This window comes from Canis lupus, chromosome 27 (genome assembly GCF_011100685.1).
Source record: "Canis lupus familiaris isolate Mischka breed German Shepherd chromosome 27, alternate assembly UU_Cfam_GSD_1.0, whole genome shotgun sequence".
Taxonomy (NCBI): domain Eukaryota; kingdom Metazoa; phylum Chordata; class Mammalia; order Carnivora; family Canidae; genus Canis; species Canis lupus.
Window position 1 is genome coordinate 32,191,432 of NC_049248.1, and position 9,950 is coordinate 32,201,381.

Here is a 9,950-nt window from a genome sequence, read left to right on the forward strand (position 1 = left end):
CTCTGGACCCGGATGAGAGGCTGACAACATAAATGCCTCCAGGGTCATGCAGAAGGCTTGCTGGATTGGGAGGGACAGATGTTGGAGTGAAGGCAAGCTCTATGAACAATAGGACCTATGAAAACAGACACTGCCTGAAAGGAATGGAAACTTCTCAGCTACGTCACGTTGCAGCCATGCAGCCATGCAGAAATATAAGCCATCTGTACCAGATTAAACTATTTTTTTAGACCACCTGATTTTCACATCATCTGACTTTTTAAGTCATAACAAATGTATGAAAGATTGTGCAAACCAAAGTCCATCTTCAGCTGTGTGTAGTCCCCAGCTCCCCAGTTAGCAGCATCTGAGGATGTATAACCTCGAGATTGCTTCCACAATATTGGGAGGGGGGGACATAGAATCATAGAGGAGGACATAGAATAATTTTTAAACTTTTAAAGCACAAATATTGTTTAATATTCCAAGCACTACTGAATGCCTTTTAATAACTGAAGAGGTCACTGATAATTTTGCTCCTTGGTATACTTTTTCCCAGTAACTCTGACATTTACTAAAAAAAGCAAGATTTTAGCTTCTATAATCATAGATAAGCTTTTAAATCCTCTAGTAAGGTCATTTTAATATGCTTTTGAAATGTTGCAGCTAGTTGTTGAAAATACTTAACGTCACAGGCAATACGTATAATACAGTAAATAGAGTAAAATATTGGAGAGGAAAATCATTTTCCTTTGACCTTGTAAATTTAACATAGAAAAAATAAGAAAATTGGACATCTACCTAAAAGCAACAAATTACCACTTCTCTGTCCACCATCATAAATAAAGAAACTAAAATAATCAAAATATAGTTGAGCTAGATTATAAGGACTACACCCTAGAAAATAGTTTTATTTGTGACTAGAAAAATATAAAAAGCTCCTCACCTTCCAAGCAAACGCTGGGCATAATGTCAGTGCAAACAAATATTTATCAGTGATAGCTAAGGATGAGGTTAAAGTGAATACCCATTTCAAAAATTTTCAAGTGTGTAAATTAGGATGCAAAGTATTATACAGACATGAAAAATATCTTTAAAATCTTAAAATTGTAGGACCTTAAATCACAAGATAACCAAACATTAACTGTGAACCATTCTCTAAAATTCTAGGTGTAATCATTAAAATTGGTCTTCTAGCATTAAAATATATATATATATATCTATATATATATCTATCTATATATATATATATATATCTTCACTATTCTATTCTTGTTTCTATTCTACCCAATGTATAGTCCATTAGCATTGACTTTTTAGAACAGAGGCTGGCAACTTGCAGCCTGCAGACCAACTCTGGCCATTCCCACTTGCTTATTATTGTCTAATAGATACTTCCTGCTCGTACAAATACAGCAGAAGTGAATAGTTGTGACAAAGACTATATGAGCCACAAAGATGAAATATTTACTACCTGGTCCTTTACATTAAAAATGCTGACTCCTGGGGCACCCAGGTCTCTTGGTTGGTTAGATGCTCAACTCTTGATTTTGGTTCAGATCATCATCCTAGGGACATGGAATCAAGCCTCACATGGGGCTCTCATTCAGCATGGAGTCAGCTTGTCCCTCTTCCTCTGCTTCTCCCCCCGCTCTCTCTCAAACAAATAAATAAAAATATTTTTTTAATGCTGACTTCTGTTTTAAAAGCATATATTACAGCAAAAAATTTTTATTCAGTTTGTCCTTCTTGGTATGTATACTCATAAAAACAGACACTTCCTTCATATTTATTCATAGTATTAATTATCGGGATAATACTCTCTTTTGTATGACAAAATGAAACTTTTAGGTAAATGGAAAATGACTACTGTCATCTGTCTATGGCAAATGGTTTTTTAAAATGTGTCCCATATGAAGGGTGCCTGGGTGTCTCAGTTGATTAAGCATTGGCCTTTGGCTCAGGTGATGATCCCAAGGTCCTGAGATCCAATCCCTCATCAGACTCCCTTTTCAACAGGGAGTCTGCTTTTCCCTCTCCCTCCATCACTCTCCTTTCTTGTGCTTGCTCTCTCTCTCTCTCTCTCAAATAAATGAATAAAATCTTTTTTTAAAAATGTGTTTTATATGAAATACTGATCTAGGGTACATATAGAGTATGATCTATATCAGTGGGTTTCAGTTTTCCTACTATAGATTTCTTTTTTTCATAAGTAAAATCTTACTATGAAATTCCAGTTTACAAAATAGATAAGAGCAATATACAGGTTCCTCCATGGCTTGGTAGAGGGAAGAAACCTCCAGGGAATCCTTGAGTATTAGAGAACATTTGCAATGGTCCAAAAGAATTGCTGAGCTATTATGGGCATATATATATATGGAACATAACCAGAGAAAATTAATAAATAATCAATGACTTTTATTTCATTCATTTCCTTCTAATGAGCCTTTATAGCAGATGCTGTCATATAAGAATGAAGTATATATGTGAAGGACATTGTCATGAAACTCAATGCATCCCCCCCGACTGTGACATGACGGTGAATGTGACCAAAATTATTTCTGTCTACATCAGACCTAGTAAGGAATAAGTCCCAACATTTTGCAACTGTATTCATTGATGACGGTATACTTTAGAAGTCCAATGCGCTATGCATTGTGCTACAGAGCCACCTGATGATGGCATACTTTACTCATCACAGTGAAGATATCTGTACTTGGTTTAGTGCTTGAAGTAAACTTAATAAGCTAAGTCATAGAAATGCTCAAGATGTGACTGATTATCACAAAGGCAATCTTCTATAAATTGGCTCCTCAAATCAATCACAAAAACAATTATTAGGAAAACTCTTTTTAACATTCTTTATTTACATCTAGAGATAAATGTCATTATTTTTTGAAAATTGTATTATTCCTGTGCCTCAAGGTATACGTAGTCCTAACCCAAATGTACCAAGCGCTATGTGATTAGGAGGCACGTGTCTGCCTGGCTTTTTCCCAAAATATTTGAATGAAAAGGTAATATTTGAAAGAAGCTCACAATTTGTACGGGGAAAATAAATTTTTGTGCCAAATAGAAGGTAAATATGACTTTCATTGTATAAAGTCATCTACCCTCATCTGCTGGATTTTGCAAAATAAGCCCCAGCCATCATCCTGTTTCCTTTACCCAACCTCGGTGTCTAGGTATTAATTTGACACATATCAAATCAGAGGAGGTATGATGGACTCTGGGGTCAGACTTAGATTTGAAACCTGGCTCTGCCACGAAGAACTTACAGGACCTTATGCTTCACGATCTTTATGTTGCTCATGATCAAGGCGGAGTTTATAAGAGAATCTTTCTCATAAACAAGAAGATTTGATGGTACAATTGTACATAAAGTATTTAGTAGGATGCCTGGTAGGGTGCGCAAAAGATGGAGTTGAAAATCTTTGCCTGGACTCCTCTGTCCAACTGGCACTAGGTCAGGTCTAGCCGCCTTCAGGGCGCTCTGGCTCTGTCCCCCAGTTTGCCTGACAACCTAGAGCCTGGCTACTCACATCTCAAGGCAAAGCTGCTGATCACATTTAGCCAGGAAAGGGTCAAGACCTGTTGTGGAGAGAAAAGAGACTTAGAAGAACAAATAAATCCTCAGCTGGGTTTACGTGGTGTTCTGGGACTTCTGTGGAGTAGAATCCCAAGTAAGAGACTCATTCTGTCTTGGAATGAATAGATTGAAGAGATGCTTTATCAAAATGATGGGACCCTAGACGGCGATAGGCAGAGTCCATCATTACTGGATAAAGCAAAACAGGTGCACAGAGGAGGATAAGCAACAGACGACTTGGGAGCATAAAATGGGGTGTTAAGCCTTTAGTTATGCTCCAAGTGGAAGGCAGACACTCATCTCTGCCCTTCTGGATTGAGGTGCTTCCACAGCACGGAGGAAAATGCCTTCTTCACATACATTATAACTTTAACACTATTTGCTCTAACATGAAGCACATATTTGCTATTTAATCAGTACTTGAAAGTGAGAGTCAGAATGTTCCCTCTCTCCCTCTCCCCTCTCCACTTCTCAAACTTATTACAATAGTAAACACTCAAAATAAAAGATACTTATCAGGTTGAACATGGGGTTCTTTAAATTCAATGGCAAATATGTCCCGCTGTGGATTTTGCTCATAGGTAATAATACCTATTAATCCAGAAATAAAATACTGGCAAAGTCTTTCGTGGATGGGGATAAAATCTGAAATGTGAAGTAGGAGGGAACACACCAGGGAAGAGAATGTGCTAGAACCAGACAAATAAAAATCCAAATATCTTGCAGTAGAAAAGTGGAACAGTCAAGCACAGACATGTCTTGCCAGGGCTATACTTTTTACTGAGGTATAACTGACATATAACATTATATCAGTTCAGGTATACAACATAATGATCTGATACAGGTGTATATTACAAGATGACCACCAATGATAAGGCTAGTTAACATCCGTCACCCTACATAATTACAAATGTTTTTCTTGTGATGTTTCCATGGCTATTTTGACCCTTCCACTGACCAAATTCAACAGGACCCATGGCCAACTCCACAGCCATCTAAACAGTGCTGATTCTGAGAATCTATGAGACTGATTTGTCATTCTGATGCTTGAGGAAGAGCATCAAAATTCTAAATTACAGGGGTGCCTGGGTGGCTCACTCAGATAAGTGTCCAACTTTTGATTTTGGCTTGGTTCATGATCTTAGCTTGCACACTTTACCCCAATACCAACACAGTGCCTGTAGCATAGAAGATGTTTATTTAATATTTTTTGATTAGTTTCTTTAACTTCTTGACCATCTTATAGGATCAAGAGAGCTAATGTATTCTAAAAAAAAAAAAAAAAAAAAAAAAAAACAGAAACAAAAGAAACCCCTCATCTTTAGTTGTACCAACATCCTCCATTGACAAAAAAGTTAGATAACCAGAAGGATCCAGGGTACAAATGCACCTAAATCTAGTCTGAATGTGGTACCAGAGTAAATTTTTTCTCCGTCTGCAATTCAAAATTGAGATAATGGAATTTCTCTAGTTGCAACCCAAACAAGTTTTGAAGTTACTCTTCCCATGTATACAAAATAGCTTTGAACTACTTAGGAAAGGGGTGCTGAGTCATATTAATTACAAACTTTACTGACTCCACTTCGAGATTATCTGCAAAGAAAATGAGTTGTTCTTTTTTTTTTTTCAAGAGAATATTAAATCGTTTATTGATTACACATGATAATGGACGATACACAAGCTTTAATCCCATCTATAATTTTATCTGATACCATAATTCAATTTAGATATATTGCATAGGATGTGCCAACAATCATAATAACCAAATAAACTCCAGGACTTTGCTTGGGTGACCCTTTTAACGGTGAACTCCAGGTCACAACACATTAACTGTCAGTTCAACCACACCAAGGTTTGTGGAGACAATGGCTTCTGTGCCCAAGCAGGTTGCAAATAAATTTCGAGTGGAACCTGGCATCACCCTGAAGGAATTCTAACTTCACACTGTTGGGGTAGTTTACCAAGATGGCTTCAGAGTAGACTAACTTTACACAGCACATTTAAAAAAAGACACATTTATTCAGCGTCATGATCAGACTATTACATTTAGCAATCAACAGCATGGGTGCAAAAAAAAAAATCTACATTAAAACCCTTTGTTGGAATGCTTTACACTTTCCACAGAACAGAAACTAAAATAACCTGTTATACAATTAGTCACAAATACAGTCCTCGAGTTTTTTGCCCATACACATGAGTATTGTCTAAAACATGTCTTCTCTGTAGCAGCTAGGCCCTGCCACCACTGTGCTTGGCTGAGTTCACAAATCTGTTGTAACCTGTAGCTTCCCTGTCCCTTCTCTGGCTCTCCTCTCCTGCTAAGCTTTGTTTCCTGGCAGTAATTAAAACCTTCTGCCACTGCCATAGCTGCTGCTGCTGCTGGAACCGCCACAGCCACCTTGGTTTCGTGGTTTGGCAAAGTATTGGCCTCCACCACCATAGGGGCCAGAGCTTCTGCCTCCAAAATTTCCTCCTTTCATGGGCCAAAATTTGAGGATTGATTGTTGTAATAGCCAAAATCGTTATAGCTTCCGACACCTCCAAAGTTGCTTCTGTCATTACCAAATCCATTATAGCCATCCCCACTGCCACCGCATCCACCACCACCTCGACTGCCACCGAAGCCACCTCGACCACTGAAGTTCCCTCCACGACCAAAGTTGTCATTCCCACCAAAACCACCTCCACGACCACCACCAAAGTTTCCAGAACCACTTCGGCCTCTTTGGCTGGACGAAGCACTAGCCATCTCTTGCTTCCATAGGGCTTTCCTTACTTCACGGTCGTGGCCATTCACAGGATGGTATTTTTGAATGACAATCTTGTCTACAGAGTCGTGGTCATCAAAGGTCACAAAAGCAAAACCTCTCTTTTTGCCACTGCCTCGGTCAGTCATGATCTCAATCACTTCAATTTTCTCATACTGTTCAAAAAAATAATCTCTTAGATGATGTTCTTCAGTGTCTTCTTTAATGCCACCAACAAAAATCTTTTTCACAGTTAAGTGGGCACCAGGTCTTTGAGAATCTTCTCGGGAGACAGCCCTCTTTGGTTCCACGACTCTTCCATCCACCTTGTGCGGCCTTGCATTCATGACTGCATCCACCTCCTCCCTGGTGGTGTATGTGGCGAACCCAAAGCCTCTGGAGCGCTTGGTGTTGGGGTCTCTCATTACCACACAGTCCATAAGCGCTCCCCATTGCTCACAATGGCTCCTCAGACTCTCATCGGTCGTTTCGAAGCTCAAACCTCCGATGAAGAGCTTCCGCAGCTGCTCGGGCTCTTTGGGAGACTCTGACTTAGACATGAGGGCGGTGGGAGGGGAGACTTTACCGATGCTTACTCGGGGGCGTCCAGGGGCAGAAAGGAGTAATCTAACGAACGTATCTCGAAAAGGGGTTGTTCTAACTAGTTAGATTTTTAAGAATTGTTTCTGAAAAAAAAAAAAAAGTCAAAGTTTAACCTATTCAGTTCTCAAAAACTACTCACTCAAGGAAAAATAACTCTTACATTTTTGGTAAGAGTGTGTGTGAAACATTGTCTTACCACTTTACCACACATGTCCTTTTTTTTCATTAAAATTTCACCAGCTCACAAAATCTCCGACTCAAGTTAAAGCCACTTGCAGGGTATGTGCAAAAAGGGCAAACAATGACAGAGTGATCTGGACATTTCGTATTAATCTTCTTCCCCCCGCAGAGAGCAGGAGCAGGCCTCATCATAGCTGCTTCCTCCCTAGAAAACATTTTAAGCACTTAAACCTTATCGTAATAAGGCCGGCCGGCTCTCTGCACAGGGGTAAAAGGCACAAGTGTAGATAATTACCATGGAATGCAGTGGGTAATTGCAAGACTCCTGTACTTTAACCAGAATAGAACTCGTAATTATGTCAAAAGCCTCACTTCATAAAATCAGAAACAGTTACCAAAGAAAATTTCACAAAGTGATAAAACCTTAGACTGTGCGCAAGAGATTCAAAGAATTTTTGTTAACAGGGAGAAATAGGCTTGAGAATCTGAAAAGCCTTCTGTTGCTTCATTGTGTCTACTTCTCAGGATGTCAGCACCACTGTCTGACTGCAAGTAAATTCCTCTAATGCATTGTACACCGAGTCATTTGAAGAACATATCTAAAATGTTAGCCACTTTTATTTTTTCCTTTTAAAAAGTGCCCAAGATGATATTGACTTAAAAATTCTCTCTTCTGTTTGATTCATACTTTTTTCTTTGTTGTACTCTATTAGACAAGAAAAAAAGGGAAAGAAAAAAAAAAAAAAAAAGGAAAGCCAGCCAAAAATCTTCAGGTAGCTAAACAGTCGCTCATTCTTAGATGGATCCAATGATGTATATGAAAATACAAGCTTCCCTAGCTAAATCTTGTTATTATCACACCTAATAGAAATGTCACTGGTATAATTGCTCACTGGCTTAAGTCGGCAAAACATTTGAAGCTGATTAAATGGGGCATTAGTACCATTTATTGAACCCCTATGATGCACCAAGCACTGTGCTGTATCCTCTTTAGACATACAATTTATATTCAAAGCCACAAGTGTGTAATCAGGTACTATTTCTCTAAACTTCAGAGGAGGTACCTGAACCTTGGAAATAAAGCAGCTCGCTCTAGCTAGCTCCTGGCTTCTCAAGAAGTGGTTGGTCGCTCAGCAGCATGGGCATTTGTAGGGCTTATTAGAAACGTGGAATGTTGAGGCCAACCAACAGACCTCCTGATTCAGAGTCTGCATTTTAAACAAGTCCCCAGGTGATGTGTCTACACTTTAAATTTTGAGAAGCCTGTTCTACCTCAAACACCTGGGAAATGAGTGAGTATGAACTTAACCCACGTTTGTCTGTCTCCAAAGCCTATGTTTTTTCCTTTATGCCACTCTCCACTTTCCTTCTGGAAGCTGCTTCTTAGAAGGGTGCTGTAGGTACCCGGTAAATCTCCATGCACTCCCAGGGGCTGTAAGCACATTGCTTTAGAGAGGGAAGCCAACTTTCCACTTCTACTGGCCCTCATTTCCAGTGCTCTGTACTTGCCATCATGATTTGCTTTGGGAAGACACAGTATACGTTTCATATCCTATTGCCTATTCATTTCCTATATTACCCAATATCATCTGGTGGGAAGACATGAGCATTCTTGGGCCTCCAAAAGCCTGAGAGCAACATGATGGCTTACCATTTTTAGAATTTTAGTTTTGTTCTTCTCATTTTTGCTTTCCATTTCATCACAAGTCAGTGGGAACTGAATCACTGCACATGCAAATGGCTGTAATTACTTGGGAAATGTAAAGAGCTGTAATTGCTCAAACTAAATGGTGAAAATAATTTTACAAGGAGAAACCTGTCTTTATTTGCAAGAAAATTTTTATTTCTCTATTTGATGACCCCGACTTTTTATATCTTACAGTAACTGTCTTTGAATTTGATTAGTTGTAAAATTAGCAAAATTTAGAGGAATAAGAAGCTGAGCAGGCCTAATGGTTGATCAGACAAAGTTGGCCATCTAAGAGTCATCCTTAATGTAATGTCAGGAAGTGTTAATTCCCTGCTCTATCCTATTGTTTAAAAATAGAATTCCTTAGCTGAGGATGTATTGGGGAATGCCCACCATAAGAAGACTAAATTAAATACAAATAAAGCAACTGGAACTTTTCTTTCTTAAAGAAAAATTAGCAAAAGTAGAAGGTGAAGCTACCTAATATAGTTGTTTGGAGCAAAGCAAATGGATTTGATAAGGAGGAAAAAGCCCCAGATTAGATAAATAACAAACATATAGTATGAAAATGAAAATTTCCTATGCATTTATAAATATAATTTTAGGGAACAATTTGATGATAGCCCATAGAATGAATCAGAATAGATTAAATGAAAACGTGTTTAAAAAAATAAAATCTTTTATCCAATAAGGCACAATGTATAGGCTAATTACATAGGATCTAAGACCCAAAAGAAAAAAACTATGATTCAGAGCCTGAGAATACTAAATATATATCTGAATAGGACATGGGAAATATAACTTAAGATCGTACACTTACTTAAAATACTGTGGTTGGTTGATGCAATGGCTCTAAATTCAAGGTTGAATTACACCAGTGACCTGCATGCATGGGGCCCAGAATCAATGCAAGGCTGGTCCTCTGATAGGAAGCAACAATGTCAGTGTTTCAGAAGGATTAGACTCTGAATATGAAAACATTTTAGGAACACCAGTTTGTTTCACTTATGTTTTCTAATTTCTATGTGTGCACAAGAGTGATAAATGACCTAGAGGTGGAGGGAGCCTAATAAGCCTAGAATCTGTACTTCCAATAAAGTACAATTCAAATAAATGAGGAACTGTGATATGGTTTAATTGGCATTTTTGTTTCTTTATTAAT

The 9,950-nt window shown here is 38.4% G+C and overlaps 1 pseudogene; it reads right to left on the minus strand.

Annotated features, from left to right (window-relative positions):
* Positions 1-5,910: 5,910 nt before the first annotated feature.
* Positions 5,911-6,920, minus strand: LOC102153290 (annotated as a pseudogene).
* Positions 6,921-9,950: the final 3,030 nt, after the last annotated feature.